Source organism: Octopus sinensis, linkage group LG12 (genome assembly GCF_006345805.1).
Source record: "Octopus sinensis linkage group LG12, ASM634580v1, whole genome shotgun sequence".
Classification (NCBI taxonomy): Eukaryota; Metazoa; Mollusca; class Cephalopoda; order Octopoda; family Octopodidae; genus Octopus; species Octopus sinensis.
Genome location: NC_043008.1, coordinates 48499830 through 48516148, shown reverse-complemented (window position 1 = coordinate 48516148; position 16319 = coordinate 48499830). Strand labels below are relative to the sequence as shown.

Here is a 16319-nt window from a genome sequence, read left to right as displayed (position 1 = left end):
TTTTCATGTTGCTCTTTTGCTTGGAACTAAGCAAACTATTGAGTCCATAGTTATTTGTTTTCAAGGAGCGAAGGATTATCCAGTAATCCCAAGTTTGACTGTCAAGTCTTTTCACAATGTTTACCTTGAAGATCAGTACATCATCAATGCAGTCAGAATGGCAGTTTTAAGACAGGAGGGCACAGAAGTGTTCTCTTCAAACTGGAGTAAATTGCTGATGGCAGATAATTTTAATACAATTCACTTAGAAATAATGGATGAGCTCATAAGTTTGTCGAAGCCCTCTTGGGGATTTCGTGGCAAGGTGATAATAATGTTTCTTGATGAGTGAGGTCGATTCAATGTTGTTTTGAAAAAAATGGGAATTATATATTTGAAAACTTAGCCTGATACTAAAGATTAATGTGTGAACAACAAAAATGTCTTCTAATATCAGAATTGTCACTTAGATTATTTACTTGTTTTGTCAAAGTATCTCTCTCTCTTGATGATGAAGATGGAGATGATCTTGTTCATAATGATGGTAGCGGCAGTGACAATCCTGCTGATGATGATAATGGTGATGGTAGTGAAGATGATGGTGATGAATGCTCAAGTTGATATCAACAATGACGCTATGCAGTGTGTTCTTCCTAATTTGGGGAGATTTAGCTGCTCTTTTTTGTATGTCAAGTGACTATATAGAAGCTTGACTCAGTGGCTGGTGAGGCTTACTAATGTTATTGTCGATTATAGTAGTATGTATTTACAACTTCGATAAACTTTACCATTTGACAAGTGTAGCTCTTAACCATCTGTGGATAGAGGGCAGCACTAGTTTTAAGATACAATCTTCTCAACATTCTGTTATATTTCAATTAGATGAAGTTTTTAATGTTTCTATTGTGTACAATAGAAACAGCTTTAAATTGAAAATAGTTATCTCTGTATCATCGTAAATGTAAATACATCATCGAAAGGCAAATTTATTGCAGTATTCAAGCAGAGATAACATTTCTTAGGGATGTGCTATTTTTGAAAGCACAATATATATATATATTGGAAGAGTAGAGGTGCATGGCGTTGTGGTTAGGGTATTTGGCTCATGAGTGCAAAGTTGTGAGTTCAAATCCTGGTGGCATGTTGTGCCCTTTGAGCATGACACTTTATTTCACATTGTTCCAGTTCACTCAGCTGGCAAAACTGAGTTGTCTCTATAATTCAAAGTGCCAGCCTTGTCACATTCTATGTCAGGATGAATACCACAGTAAATTTGCCTTTCAATGATGTATTTACATTAAGTATGATACATAGATGGCTGCTTTTAATTTTCATTTTAAATAAAGTAAATTCATTTTTGATAATGATTTTTTCCTCTTTAAATAATATAGTTTTACTGAAGGATTATATCTTTGGAGAAAATTGTTTTTGTATTTAAACTAGCTTTTCATTTAAAACATTTTAATGCTAGAAAATGTGTACTAGCTTTGTTTAAATTATTATGATAACTCAAAACTAAAATTTTCACCAAGACTTGTGGTGTAAATGTATGATGAGCTCTGGTTGAAAGAAGTGTCTTGTGTTGTTGGTAGTGGAAGATATCATTAGAAGAGGAAACCTAGCGAAGCATGGGAAGAAGTGGTTGTATATGTTTAAGACCAGAACTTGGGATGCTGGGGTCCACAAGCTACAGAAGATTGAAACAAGTAGCAATATGTTTTTTAATGGCTATGTTTCACCAATGTTTTTTAGGTGAGGTGGACATTGAAATAAAGATGAGGATGATGATATTATGATGCAAAAACTGGAATTACTATTGCATTATTAAGAATTTCTAAATGTACCAATGCTACAGTTGTCCTATTACTGTCTACACCAGGAGGGGAATATTTTTAAGACTAGGGGTGAGTTGTGTTTAAAAATTTGTGGAGCTGTATCTGTGGTGAGAAAAATAAGGAATCTTTAATTTTACAAATTCACAGATGTGCAGCTTATGTGAAATATTGCTGTTTAAAGGCTTAAACTAGTTTTCTTTTTCTTTTTTTTTTTTGTATGGATTTTTGTGACCTTGTTAATGGACAATTTTAAATTTGAGAAGAGTAAAATTTCAGAGGATTTCTACTACTGATCTGAGGAGTTTATCATTCTTATCTCCACATTGGTTTCACTTAAAGTTGGTTAGCATCATCTGTGCAGGAGTCTGACTGCTTAAAAAAACCCCAAAAACAATGAAACAAAGAGATGTTGAGAAATTTGTTATGCAGCAGAGTCTGCCCTATTTTGAAATATATTCTGTGTCATTGTTTATTATTATTATTATTATTATTAGACAGCTGTTAAGTATAAAATTGATATAGCCAGCCAGAAATAACACATTGCTGGCTTCATTCTATGAGTGCAGTGGTAGGAGGATAAATAACTGTTTAGCCATGTTGTTAGGCCTGCTGCAAATGTTTTATAGTCCCTTCTGTTTGATTGCAGTTCATGGGAATATTTGATACCAACTTAGAAGAGTAACATATGTTCTATAGCTAAACACAAACCTCAACAACACCCACAATATCACCAGCCTAATCGATAAAATACATTTGGAATGAATTTTATTATTTATATATTCTCATTTTGGTTTCTTATTTCAGTTTTGACATTTCCAGTTTTAAAATTAAATAATATATCAGGAATTAAAATAGATCTCAATTCAGGCATTTTTATTTTTTCATACATTTAGTCAAGAGGGAAGGCAGTGTTTTGCCCTGTTTCAGGTCTTCCAACAATGGTGGGGCAGAGGGAGGGAAGGAAGATATCCTCAAACTCAAAACCTGGGTGATGGGTCACCTAAGTTAAGTCATGGTAGAATTGGGATCTAAGAACACAAAAGACTTCAAAAAATACCACAAGGCTTCTGGTCTGGTGTTCTTACAGTTCTGATAAACTGCCATCTTAGATTGTACTTTATTGATCTTGAATGAGATTTCAATTTTAAATGTAGTACCTTGGTTAAGCCAAGCAGTAGCATTCACTGCAATTTGGTATATGGAAACTGCAGGAAACCTGCTGTGTTTATGTGTGTGTGTAATGCTTATATTCCATGCTTGTGGACTGCTCCAGTGGTGCTGATGTTGATATTTATTATTGATTGTTCTGTATTTTTGATGACTTATAGAATAAACAATCCCTTAAATGAAAAATAAGTTAGGCTTCACCACAAGAAGAGCATCCGGCCACAAAATCCTGCTTTAAATAATTCTCTATCCCAACCTTTGCTGGCTTGGATAAACAGACATTAAACAGACAAATTTGTATTTGTTTTGTTCTTTTAATACTGTGCTTTTAATCTAATTATATAAAATATCATGACTGATATTTTAAGAATCAAACATTGGACTCTGAATTAAACCAAAAAGGAAGCTAAATAATAATAAAAAAAAATACTTGAATTTCCAGAGGCAAACTGAATAAAGGTAGTTTTTTTTTTATTCTGGTATTGCTCAAATATGCCACTCCTCACCAACCTTTGTTGTTAATACGCAACATCCATGTGTTACTTGGTCTACCTCTATTTTTTATGAGGAAACTTCATTATTTTTATTTTACCTGTGAAATGTTAGTTTTTTTTTTTTTCTATTAGTGGCACATCCTGTCAAATTTGATATCTTTTGTGTTGAAACAATGAACTCATCCTATTTAGAACCAATGGGGGAAGGGACTATTTTAATAGTTTTGTAGGGTCTTCCATTTGGAAGTCATTACACACACCTGATTCTCTTGGCCTACTTAAAAAAAAAGTTCTTTTTTGCAGTCTAGATCTTGATGACTTTCTATATTTTTGCTAAACCATTCCAAGTATTATCAATACTTCTGAGATAATTACACATTCTTTATTTTTTTTTATTGGTGCCATTTATTGGACTTTGGCCATACTAGAGCACTGCCTTCAATGGTTTAGACAATCATATCTACTCTAGTCACACTAACATGCTTAACACACACACACACACACACAGGGCTTCTTTCAGTTTCTGTCTACCAAACTCATTAAGCCTTGGTTGGGCTGAGGCTATAAGTAGAAGACACTTGCTCAAGGTTCTAAGCAGTGAGATTGAAACATGTGGTTGGCAAGCAAAGTTGGCAACCACACACATGCACTAACAGTTTGTATATAAAAGCAATTTAACATTCAAACTAAAGGATTACTCAAGACTTTTTAGTATTAAGTAAGCTGAAACTTCAGTCATGGTCAGCTTTTACCTTGTAAAAGTTAATAGTTAATAACTCTACTAAAATTGTGTGTGTGTGTGTGTGTGTGTGTTTGTATACTTGTGTTTCACATTGTGTTTGCAGCCATGTGTTTTGGAGTTTGGTCTCACTGTGCAAGCGTCTTTGGCAAGCGTCTTCTATAACTTATATAAACTGTAGACAGAAACTGTAGGAATCCCGTCATATATGCGTGTGTTTGTGCTTGTGTGCATGTTGCTATTCTGTGTTTGACACCACTTGAGTGCAGCCGTAGTGACGTGAACACTCTTTGTTGACATTATTAATGATCATTCTCTCTACTTTTGAAGTTTTCTGGAACAAAAACACACACAAAAAATATGCCTTATTCGAAAACAGGTAAGGGTTGTGACAAGAAGATGCATCTGGACATGTAACACATCCTCAAATAAGTTCCCAGTCTAAGCCTGGATGGTGTGGCATAACAGACATTAAATGAGCACGCGTGCACACACACACACTTTCAGTAAGTAAATGATTGAAATGAAAACATAAAAAAAGCCATAACAGAATATCTACAAACCGATGTTAGTTTAATAATTACTGTAATTAGTAAGGAATGTTATAAGTGAGATTTGAAAATACTGTTGCCAAGTAATTATAAAAACAAAAGACAAATATGCTTCACATTGATTAATTTTTAACTGTTTCCAGTTAAGTTGATTTCCTTGTTCGTAATAAGAAAATGATTTGAATTGCATTACATGGGTGGGTGGGGAAAAGAGATGTGTGTGTGTGTGTGTATATGTATATGTATATATAAGAGAGAGAGAGAGAGAGAACAGCTCCCACTTATAACATCGATAACTTTCCTGGTTTAGTTTTCCATTTCTTTTTAGTGTTAATCATGTAAATAGATATTGATAAACACAGTGCCCCCCCCCCCTGCCGCTGCTCGCCCACAGGCATGCACATAGGCACACTCCTGCATGCATACACACATGTTGCTGGCTACAAAGGATTATTGACTTTTGTTGTTGAGTCATCATAATAAATAGGTAAGCCTGTGTGCATGTAAGAATGGATAAGTCCACTCACCAACTGTGAAAGCTAGTTGTTTCTGTCAGGAGTTTACATCTTCAACTATAGAAACCAACCCAACAATGGTCTAAGCATTTATTGATTTGGGATACAAACTTTTAGCTTGTTCTTTCTCTGTGTTTGGTTAGCATTTAAAGCCATTCTCTACTTTACTGAATGCTCTTTTAAGGCACCAGTGTTGGCTTGCATTTATAAAAAGCTGTAGCTTAGAATTCTATAATGGGCAAGTCAGCTTGATTAGTCCGGTTTGAACTCTCTCTCTCTCTCTCTTCAGATGTAGCAATTGATATCATATCTTTGAGTAACCATTAAAGACATTTCAAATATTACCATGGCAACTGAATTAAGGATTCTAAAAGAACTCTTTAAAGCATTATTGCTTGATTGCTAAGACAAAACAGGCATTGATATCCAAAAGATCCACGGTGCCAAGATAGCCAGTTGTATGCATGTTAGGTATAAAATAACTTTCAAACACAAGATTCTGAATACAGCCAAGGTTTTTGCCCATTTTTTAAAAGTATATTATTGATAGTCTTTTGGTGGGATTGCATGGAAGAATAGCTAACCATTATTGACTGCAGAACTTTAACTTTAAAACTATACACTTTGGCAAAAAAGGCTTTGATTGACCTGTGGCTTTAGTAGAAGATGCTTGTCCAAGGTGTTATGCAGTTGGACTGAACCCCAAAGCCATCTTGTTGGGAAGTGAATTACTTAATCATACAGCCACATCTGCACCTACAACATGGTCTTTAAAAGTCGTTTAGGATAATTAGTGTAATTAAACTATAAAAAAGAACAAAAACTATATATAAAACCACTAAAATCAGTTTATGAATTGAGAAAATAATTATCTGAGCTGTTTTCCAATGGTATCATATCCCCATGGTATCTGAGATGTAGTGCACCATGTATGTGTTTGTGAGTAATCGTATCTTGGATATTATATTGCATAATGCACGATATGTTCGTGGACAGCCATGTCTGCTGGTAAGTGTATCTCACCTGAAATGTATGCATACATAGATACATGCATATGTACACATGCACTCACTCAATAAATTGTAAGTTCCAAAAAGGGTAGGAACTTAGACCGGAACATACAGGAGAGGTGATACTATGTATATAAATAATGATTCTCTGAGGGTTATATACACAAATAAAATAGAAATGATTTATAAAAATGATCCTTTAATTCCTTGGATAAATGAATAAATAAATATTACATTAATGAGAAAATGCTCATTAAATAGTTTCCAACAGAAAACTGCACCCAATCACTGCTTTAAAAGGATCACTGTGTCTATAGACGGACACAGTTGCAATAGAAGTGGTTGGATTACAAAAGATTGTATAAATAAGTAGGTTTATACTTAAAGTGGATATTCAAGTACAATATTTTCAGTTGTGGTTAATGCAAATATTAACTGCAGTATACTTAATAATAATAATAATACAAACACTAAATATAAGGTATGGATATTGCAATCAATATTGTAGACGAATGAGTAATGTGCAGGTTTCGTTGTAACAAGCTACTAAGTACTGAGAAACTTGTATAAATTGGAAATTCAATGAGTTGTTAGTTTCTGGCTATGTGCTTAAGAAGTTCACTTCCCAATCACATGGTTTCAGGTTCAGTCCCACTGTGTGGCACCTTGGGGCAAGTATCTTCTATTGTTCAAAGCCTTGTGAGTGGATTTGTAAGATGGAATCTGAAAAAGCCCATTGTGTGTGTGTGTGTGTGTGTGTGTCTCTCTCTCTCTCTCTCTCGACATGACATAATAGTTGTAAATGAGCACCGTTGTTATACAAGGTGGTGCTGTTCATCTTCAATCTTCAAAAAATGTTAAGCCACAGGGAAATATTACCTTGCTTGGAAATAGGTGAAGATTGGTGACGGGAAGGGCATCCGATCATAGAAAACCTGCCTCACAAAATTCCATGTGGACGTTAAAAAACAATGATAACTCTGCAAAGAAATAGTTAGTTAATTAGTTAGTTAGTATTTCTTAAGGCATTAAATTGTGAGATGTTGTCCATTTTGGTAAAGCATTGAAGTCTACTTACCTCAGTTTCAGATTTCCTGGAAGAAAGTCGACTGTCATAAATTATTTCCTTGGAAGAGTTTGTCTGTATAACAAAAGGCTTAAAAAGAAATACAAGTGGAGTCAAACTTTTGGTTGTTGAAATCTTTAAAATAATAATAATAATAGTAATGAGCTTATTGTTTGCAGTGGTCGGGTGCCCTACAGCTTATTGGTAACGGTTAAAAGAGGGGATAGAAGCAACAATAAATAAGGAAAGACTATAATAAAAATGAGAAATACATAGAGAGTAGACAGAATAGAAGGGAAAAAGACATAGAAGGTGACAATGTAAAAATCATAAAGAGGAAAGGGTTCATGGGCATGGCAGTAGAAGTGTTGGGCAATTTTGGGAGGCAATGGAATTTTTTTACGAATGCTGTGACCTGACAGATGTGGATGATATAATAATTTTTTTCATGGATTTTAGTCGAAGAGACTATTAACTTAAATCTAAACATTGACAGCCTAAATCAAATTTGTAAGGTTTCGTTAGATTTTCATTTTCATTTATCATTAAGTCAAATATATACTGACCCCTCCCCCACTCTCTCACACACAGAGAGGGAGATAGAGGTGTAGGTGTGTTTCACAGCAGAATGTTTTCTAGTGTTCCTTTGAACCTGTATTCAATTGGTAATCTGTCTGTAATATTTCTAAATTGAAGATTTCTGTATTGTTGATCAAACATGAAATGGAGGAACAGGTGATCATTTTGAAAGCACCAACCCACTCTCCCCCACTCTCTCTGTCTGTCTGTCTGTCTCTCTCTCTCTCTCTCACACACACACACACACACACACACCACACACACACACACACACACACACACAGCTGTGTTGATAAGAAGCTGCCTTGCTGTTAAATTTTCACCCCCAATTATACATGCTCTGCTACCCATATTTGGCACACCTTTGTGATGGTGCAGGTGATATTGTGGCAGATGTGCTTGGTTAGATGCCTGAAAACTATTCAAGCAAGAAAAATATGGGTGTTTAACGTCATCATTGTCATCATCACCATTATCTTCGCTAATATCATTGTCAGCATAATTATTATTTTAAATGTTACTTGATGACAGTTTTACATAAACGGTAATTACCATTCCTGTGTGTCAACTGTATTAGTGTCATTTTATCACAAAAATATGAAGTCTGTCCATGTAAAAGGAAAAGCTACAACAAACATGACATGATTGCAGGGTCCACTTTAGTGAGAAATCTGTACTAACACCTTTTATATAAGTTTGTTGTGTGTGTGCATGTTTATACACACATGTACAGAAAGGTGACGAACCTTCTATTTATAGGTGAGTCATGAGTTTATATACATGTAAAATTATTGTGTGTGCCTGCATTTTATTGTTTATATTTATGACATTGTGAGAGGTGGAAGGAGCATCAGGCTTGACCATTTTTGGAGTCTTAAGATTGGTAGAAGTGAGACAGGAAGTGATTTTCAGATTTGAGACTCCACTAAAGGTGGTATGTATGAGCCAAACTCAGCAGGACTTCTACTGTTTTGAAAATAGCGTCAGTGAATCTATGAATGTCTGTTGACTGTAAAGGGCTGACACCCTATGACCCAAGAGAATTTATCTCTCACTTTATGCCACAAGACTTGAGCAGAACACTGGGCTTTTTTTTTTTGATAAATCATTGCCTGAGGATATTTCTTCTGGTATATATGAAGTTGTGACTTTTGATCAAAAGTATTCCGCTCATGGCTATCCATCCTCAGTGTGATCTTCCATCTCTTAAGAAAGTAGAATGCAATTTGAGGAAGAGGTGGTTCCTATTTTTAACAGATTAGGTGCCTGCTTGTTGGTTAGCATTCTGCCCCACATTGACATATTATTTCTGGTTATATATATTGGTAATATATTGGTTGTAACTTCATGTTTGTCTGCTTAAATATTGAGTAACCACTGATGTGCAGCACATGCATAAATTACTATGGCTTGATCTATGTAATTGCATCATCGGTTGCTACATCACTCAAAAGTCATTGGTTATTAGCTTCTTCTTTGCCAAAAGTGAATGTTCTTCATAACTGTTTATTTCCCCAGAATTCTATCAACATTTTCAAAAGCAACTTCATCTCCTTTCACCCCGTAGTACCACCATTAATACACTTGGCTTTCACTAATCTCATTAAAATCTACTGATTCTACATTTGTCTTTGCTGGTTTTACGTCTGTCTTGCTTTACTAAAATTATTTCTCTCATCTCCCTGTGTCTTTTATTGTTGTGTCGTTGTTGCTGTTGTTATAATTATTTAACCCAAGCTCAGTCTTGAGTAGGCATGTAGTCAGGCAGTCCATCCATGACCATCTCTTTATTTTTACCCGGCATTGTGTATCTAGGATTACATTGTCCAATGTTTTTCCCCTTTTTTTTTGTAACTGTCAAGGGACGTTGGGCTGCTATTTCTAGCGAGTTGAATGACCACATAATAGCTCCTTGTGGTTTGGAAGCTGCTGAAGAATTGTTCAAAATTGTTCCAATGGAACTTAAGTCAATGACCACATGGATTATCTACAATTTGCTGGAAGTGACTTTACTGGACATTGTTAGATTCCTCATGAGAAAGTCTTGAGCTGTTTGGAATATATTCCTGATAAAGCTGGTGCAGTATGGCACTAATGCCATGTGGATGATGGTTTTTGAATCTCGTTCTAACTGGGTCATCATCATCTGAAGTATGTTCTTGTGATATTTCATAACACTTAACTGGAAACCACTCACTCATTGGCAATGCCTTTCATTCTTTCTTTCTTTCTTCCCTTTTTTTCTTCTTGTAAATTAGTCAGAAGAGGAGGGGCAATGCCCATGACCTTTGGAGTCCATATTCCTCTCAGACTGGTGGAATTGATGTAAGTTGGAATAACTGCAGGAAAACATTCGGTGGGGAGTCTTCCTGTCACTCTTTCTTCCTTCCTATCCAACCAGCCAACCAACCACTCCTATCCTTGAATCTAAGACGGTTTTGTGCAGCAACTGTTTTATCATTTAGAGATCCAAAATTCAAATATTAAAGAATAATCATAAACCATGCTGTTTTCTAAATCCAAAGCTATGAAAAATTTTAAGAAAAATATTTAACAACACATTTTGCATAATTTTTAGATTTTTTAAAGTTAACTTTTGCATTTAACCCATCTTTTTATTTATTTATTTATCGCATTTTTGAAATTTCCTTCTGGGAGGAAAAATGCTTATATGGTTTTGTTTGTGTAACCTGCTGTGTATCGCACTTTTATTAATAGCTCTACCATTTAAGATTTGCTGTTAGCTCTTTCTTCTGTACCATCTGCTTTTATCAGAAACGATAATCTTTCAGGCCTTAGGGTAGTCTTTAGTTTTATAAATGGCAAAAGGCTGATGGAATGGCAGAAACACTGCCAGACTAAATGCTTCGCACTTCTTTATTTAATATTTTTTTTTTTAAACCATTTTGAGATCAAATTGTACAAGTCAACTTGGTGTTTCAAATGTCTAGAGTTGGGTCGAGTCAGATTGATTTGATAAAATACATACTGAATTTATTCAATTGACGACAACCTTCCTACAAAATTGTTAGCTTTGTACACATTTTATGAACCACCACCATCATCATCATCATCATTATTTAGGGCAGCAAGCTGGCAGAATTGCTAGTGTTGAACAAAATAGTATGTGTTATTTTTTATAGCTCTTTGCAGTTCTGGTTTCAAATCTACCATGGTTAACTTTGCCATTCATCCTTTTGGGGTTAGTAACATGAAGTGTCAGTCAAGTACTGGGAATTGATGGCATTGACTAATCCTTCCCCTTAAAATTGCTGACCTTGAAGATAAATCAGAAACCATTATTCTGCTGAGGTCAGCTTTACCTTTCATCTTTCGGGAGTTGATGAAATAAGGACCAGTATAGCACTGGGGTCAATGTAATCGACTGGTCTCGTTTCACAAAATTTCAGGCTTTGTGCCTATAGTAGAAAGGATTATTATTATTATTATTATCATTGTTGTTGTTCTTTGCACAGCTTCTAACACTGGAGATGTATCCCAAATGTCAGCTGTTCACCCCTTATTTTTCCAGCACCTTTTGGGGTATTTGAACTGTTCAAGCTATGCTGTTTTCTGCAAGTGTATTGCAGTCCCTGTTTGTTCAATATACTACTTAAGATCTTTAATTACTGTTCTCAAGGCTCTGACAATTATTGGTTTGGCTACCACCTTTTTTCAACGACCAGCTTGCTTCACCTTTATTTTCTTTGTCAGTCCTATCCACAACATCTCCGTGGAACTGTCCATGCATTCTTTCTACTATTCACCTATTTTCAGTTTCCTCTCCATCTTCAAATGCTTTATCTTTGTAATCTTCTATTTTGTACAGACCTGACTTTCTTACTTCCAGCAAGAGTAGGTCTGAGGACATTTTTCCCACTCCTTTAATGCTGTGTCTGCACCCCATCACTCCTCCTCCCTCTCCTCTTTTTCTCGGTATGCACAGTCTGTCTGTGTCACTCTTTGGATGAAATACCTTATATCTAGTCAATAACTTTCTTGTCTGTTGGTCTGTTTAGCTCTTCTGTCGTGCATGCAATTATCCCAGCTCCATATCTATGCAGAGAGAGAGAGACCACTTGTGCATTGATTGATGGCATTAATTTTATCCCTTCCATTTAATTTTGACATGAGAACAAGTCTCAGTCTATGCAAGTATTCCAGCCTTAATTTTCCCCTCATTTTGTCCCCCATTACTTTGTCCATTTCCAGAACTTAAAACCCACCTCTTCTATTTGCTTGATAACTTCCCCTGATAGCATTACCTATCCATCTGTGCATTTAATTTTGCCTCTGTTCAAGACTAACATACTACATTTTTTCAATCCAAATTCCATTCTGATGTCGGCACTAAATGTATTCAGCATATCAACAAAGGAACTGACCTGGAATTCATTCTTACTGTGAGGCTTGAGGTTATCCATGAACAACAATGGTTAACTTTTGTTGATGGCCTTGAATTTATACCTAACCTTAACTTTCTTCAAAATCTTTGTTAGTGGTTATCATGCAATGCACAAAAATCAATGGGGATAGACAGTTCCTTTGAAATATATTTCTCTTGATTTCTATTGTTCTTAAGCTTCTTCCATATGTCGTCAGTTCTGTTTTCTGCTTCGCCATTCTTTTCCCAAGAAATTGCACAACATTTGAAGCAATGTCAACCAGGTTCATGCATTCCCATTATCCAAGAATGAGATATCATTTTGTAGGCTTTGCACTAATCAATCCATGACACAACCAAGTTTGTTTTGCCTCCTCTTGCAGTCTCTAAATACTGTTTTGTCTGTCAGAATTTGATCTTTGCTACTTCTGCACATTATTGGACTTCAATGTTTTGTGGTATTTAGTTACGTCCCCTAAATTAGTGATCTTTGTGCTTAGACATTGGCCCTTTACATTTACAATTCAAATCCTAGCAATGTTGGCTTTGTGTTTTCATCCTTTAGAACCAGTCTTATTATATTTAAGTTTATATAATCAACAGTTTCTTTCTCCTTCAATTTGTGACCTTGTGCCTGTCTCAGAAATTATTGTTTTCAATCAACAAGTACAAGGCCAGCAATTTTGTTGGGATAGGCATTGATTACATTAACCCTACACCCGAGTACTTGACTGATACTCTTTATTTATGGAGCTCCTTTAAAAGGTTGAAAAGCAAAGATGACCTTATTAATTTTAGAAAATAAAAACTTTTGTGTCACCCTAGGTAGAAGTTGTGACAACCCTACTGAAAGGTCTGTCAACTGTCAAACAACAACAACAACAACAACAAGCTGCAGTATTACAGCAAAGGAAATAAAATGACAGTTTTTACTCCTCCTGTATCCCAAAGATAATGCCAGATGCTTGTTTCTAACAACTACAGGAGGATGTAATTAGCTTTCCATCAGCCAAATTATTCATTTGGCTTCCTGCATTTAGCTTGAGAGAAGGGAACCCAAAATACCCCCCACTTTATTAGCTCCTCTTCTAATTTTTTGTCTTTTTTCTCCCTCTTTTTTTTTTTAAACCTACCCCAACTTTCCTTTTGTACTCATACAAACATTTGTGGCTATATATATGAGAGAGAGAGAGGGAGTGAGAGAAAGTGTGTGTGTTTGCTGTACTGCTCTATCTTCTTTTTTTCCCTCTTCGCTGTGTCTACTTCACTCTCCCATCTCTCACTTCTTTCTGCTATAGGTGCTGCTTCTAACCTAGCAGTACAACATCTCTCTCTCCCCCCTCTCTCTCCCTCTCTCTCTTTATCTGCCTTCTCCTCCTGGTAAGCTTTCCGCCTTTGCTCTTGTGTCAGTTGTGGAAGTGTGTCTGTGTATGTGAATATATGTGTATATATATTTATATATACATCTATAAAATGTAATCTCAGTGGGTTGGGGGAATGGGTGTTGTGCTGTGAAGGTTTGTTCCTATCCTTCACTTGCCACATTTCTGTTGTTTTCATGGTCGGTAATCTACATGGTCCCAAGGCTACAAAGACACAGTTTGAACACAACACTGGCTTCTCTCAGGTTTGTCTATCTTTTCAAGTATATTTATTCCACATCACCCACCCCACCCAAATTACTACCTGTTTGTTTGTGTGTGTGTGGGGGGGGAAGGTTATTTTACATTTGTAAACAAACTTATTGTTATTTCTTTTATTTAGTTTACTTCCTTGTTTTGGAAAGTTATCAGTTAAAAAAGGTAGAAAATCTCGTATTTAGCAGCAGATGGCAGAAGTGGATGGGTGAAGGATGAAGTAGTTTCTGATGTTTGTGATCTTTATATTCTGAGTTCAAAACCTGTCACCATCAACTTCCTTTTTCATCTTTTTAAAGGAATCAAGTACCTGTCAGATACTGCAGTTATTGTAATTGACTGTTCCCTTTTAGCCCTCAAAATTTGAGGCCCAGTGCCTGTGTCGAGGCCCTGTGCCGGAGTTTGAGGCCCCATGCATGTGTGAAGGGCTTGTGCTTATATTAAAAATCATCATTGTGTTAGAAATTTATCTTTTTGCAATGCTTAATTGCCATTTCTCAAATTTTAAGTTATTTCTATAAATATATAATTTTGTATTTTAATTAAAAATTATATTTTCAAGAAGTGAACTTGATAAAATGTTTTTAGTTATCTTTTGAGGAAAATTAATTAGTTATATGTTTGATTAAACTGTTGCTGGTTATTTCAGTGACTGGTGGTGGTGGTGGTGGTGGTGGTGGTGGAGTTCACTTCTCTAAACTTTCAGTTTAAAGAAACCTTTTAATTGAATTGAAGAACGTGCATGGCTGTTGTTTAAGCTACTGAAATGTCACTTTCTTTCTTTTCTTTTTTTCTTTTTGTCTTTCATAAAATGTTGGGTTATTCTATGGGTGTGGTTCCATAATTTTGACAACCCAAGAAAACCATTGGTTAGGTTAGATTATCTTAAATCTAATGTTATTTCTTTAAATCTCTAATCTTGTTATACTTTTGTGATGGATTAAACAAAAGCAGAATTTCACTGTGGACATTTAGTATAATAATATTTAAATAACTAAGTTAAATTTAATTCTTGGATTAATTGAAGAATAAACATTTGAAAATAGTATAATGATTATGTGAAAAAAAGATTTTTTAAAAGTGAGCACCTGGTGAGAACAGAATGAAATAACAAACCGGGTCTTTTATTCAGTGAGTAACTTCTAATTTGTGAGGATTCTATTTTCATATAAGCATGTTACAATCTACACACTCTGTTTAAACAAATACCTGTAGACTTCACAACTGACTGGAAATTTAGAAGTTTTCTGATGGGAGTGACGATGATGGTGGTGGGGGTAATTTTTAAATTTCAATTTTTGTTATTTTTCTTTTAAGGGAAAATATAAAAAACCTCTTTCTATCTCAAATGATAACATTGCTAAACAGATGAGGAATTAGATTCACTAATAATGTATCATGAATAAAATACTCTGAGAAGGAAGATCCAAGAATATATTAAAGTAATTAACTTGTAAGAAAATGATTAAGCTAATCTGTTTAAGTTAATCTCTATCTTTAGTGTTATGTAAGATATAGTTGTTTGAAATATCAATAAAATAAAGTAAAACATTAAATATCTAACATGGAATTTTAATATTATACAAACTATAACAACTTCAATACATCTATTTTCAGGTGTTTAATGTTGTTGCCTTTTTATAGATATCTGTATCTTACCTTAATTAAGGTGCAGACTTAATTAAAATTCCCATTCTATCAATCTTTATAATTTACACTACACATTGGAAAGTCAGGTGTTGGTTAAAAAAAGAACAATCAATCAAAAGTTAATATTAGATAATAACCATCTTTCCGTGAGACTGAATTATCTTTTAAGGTCATAAATGTTCAACTATTATTTCATTCATACAAAGTTTGGGTATCATGTTTTGGTTGCTTAACCCTTTTGTTACCGTATCTTTGGTTTAAATACACTGCTTGTGTTTCATTTAATTTTGGAAATATTGAATTATTTTGTAAAATAACTTGTAAAATAAGCTGTTGTTTGAACATAAATTAACAGAAAATTTTGTGGGAAGGTTTTAAATTTTGATCACTTTAAAATGGAATTTGTTACCATGAATAAAAAGCAGTTTCAGGCAGGTTGGTATTAAAAGGGTTAATTTGTAGCAGTTACAGAATATTTCTAGTTTCAAGGTGTCTTTCACTCCAGCCTTATTTACATTGGAAATATTCACTGACATAATTCTTTTCAGCAGTTGTCAAATAAAAGCCGTAAGATGATGATAAAACTAAGGTTTCAGTATTTTAAAATTTTGTAGCCCCCCCCTCCTTACATATATCTCTCTCTATTGTATTGAGTGAGGTGTGGTACTTTACAGGACTGTGTTATATCACATACTTTACATATATCTTTATAT

At 34.7% G+C, this 16319-nt stretch overlaps 1 protein-coding gene across 10 annotated transcripts in view; it reads left to right on the top strand.

The window, feature by feature from the left end:
* The window catches only part of LOC115217963 (activated Cdc42 kinase-like), a 334743-nt gene that overhangs the window by 85251 nt on the left and 233173 nt on the right, over window positions 1–16319 (top strand). The window contains exon 1 of one of the 10 annotated variants that reach the window (XM_029787684.2): window positions 13798–13946. The exons of the other annotated variants lie outside the window; for them this stretch is intronic. The gene's annotated coding sequence lies outside the window, so the exon portion shown is untranslated. Of the gene's footprint in view, window positions 1–13797; window positions 13947–16319 lie in introns of those variants that run through there. 10 annotated transcript variants of the gene reach the window in all.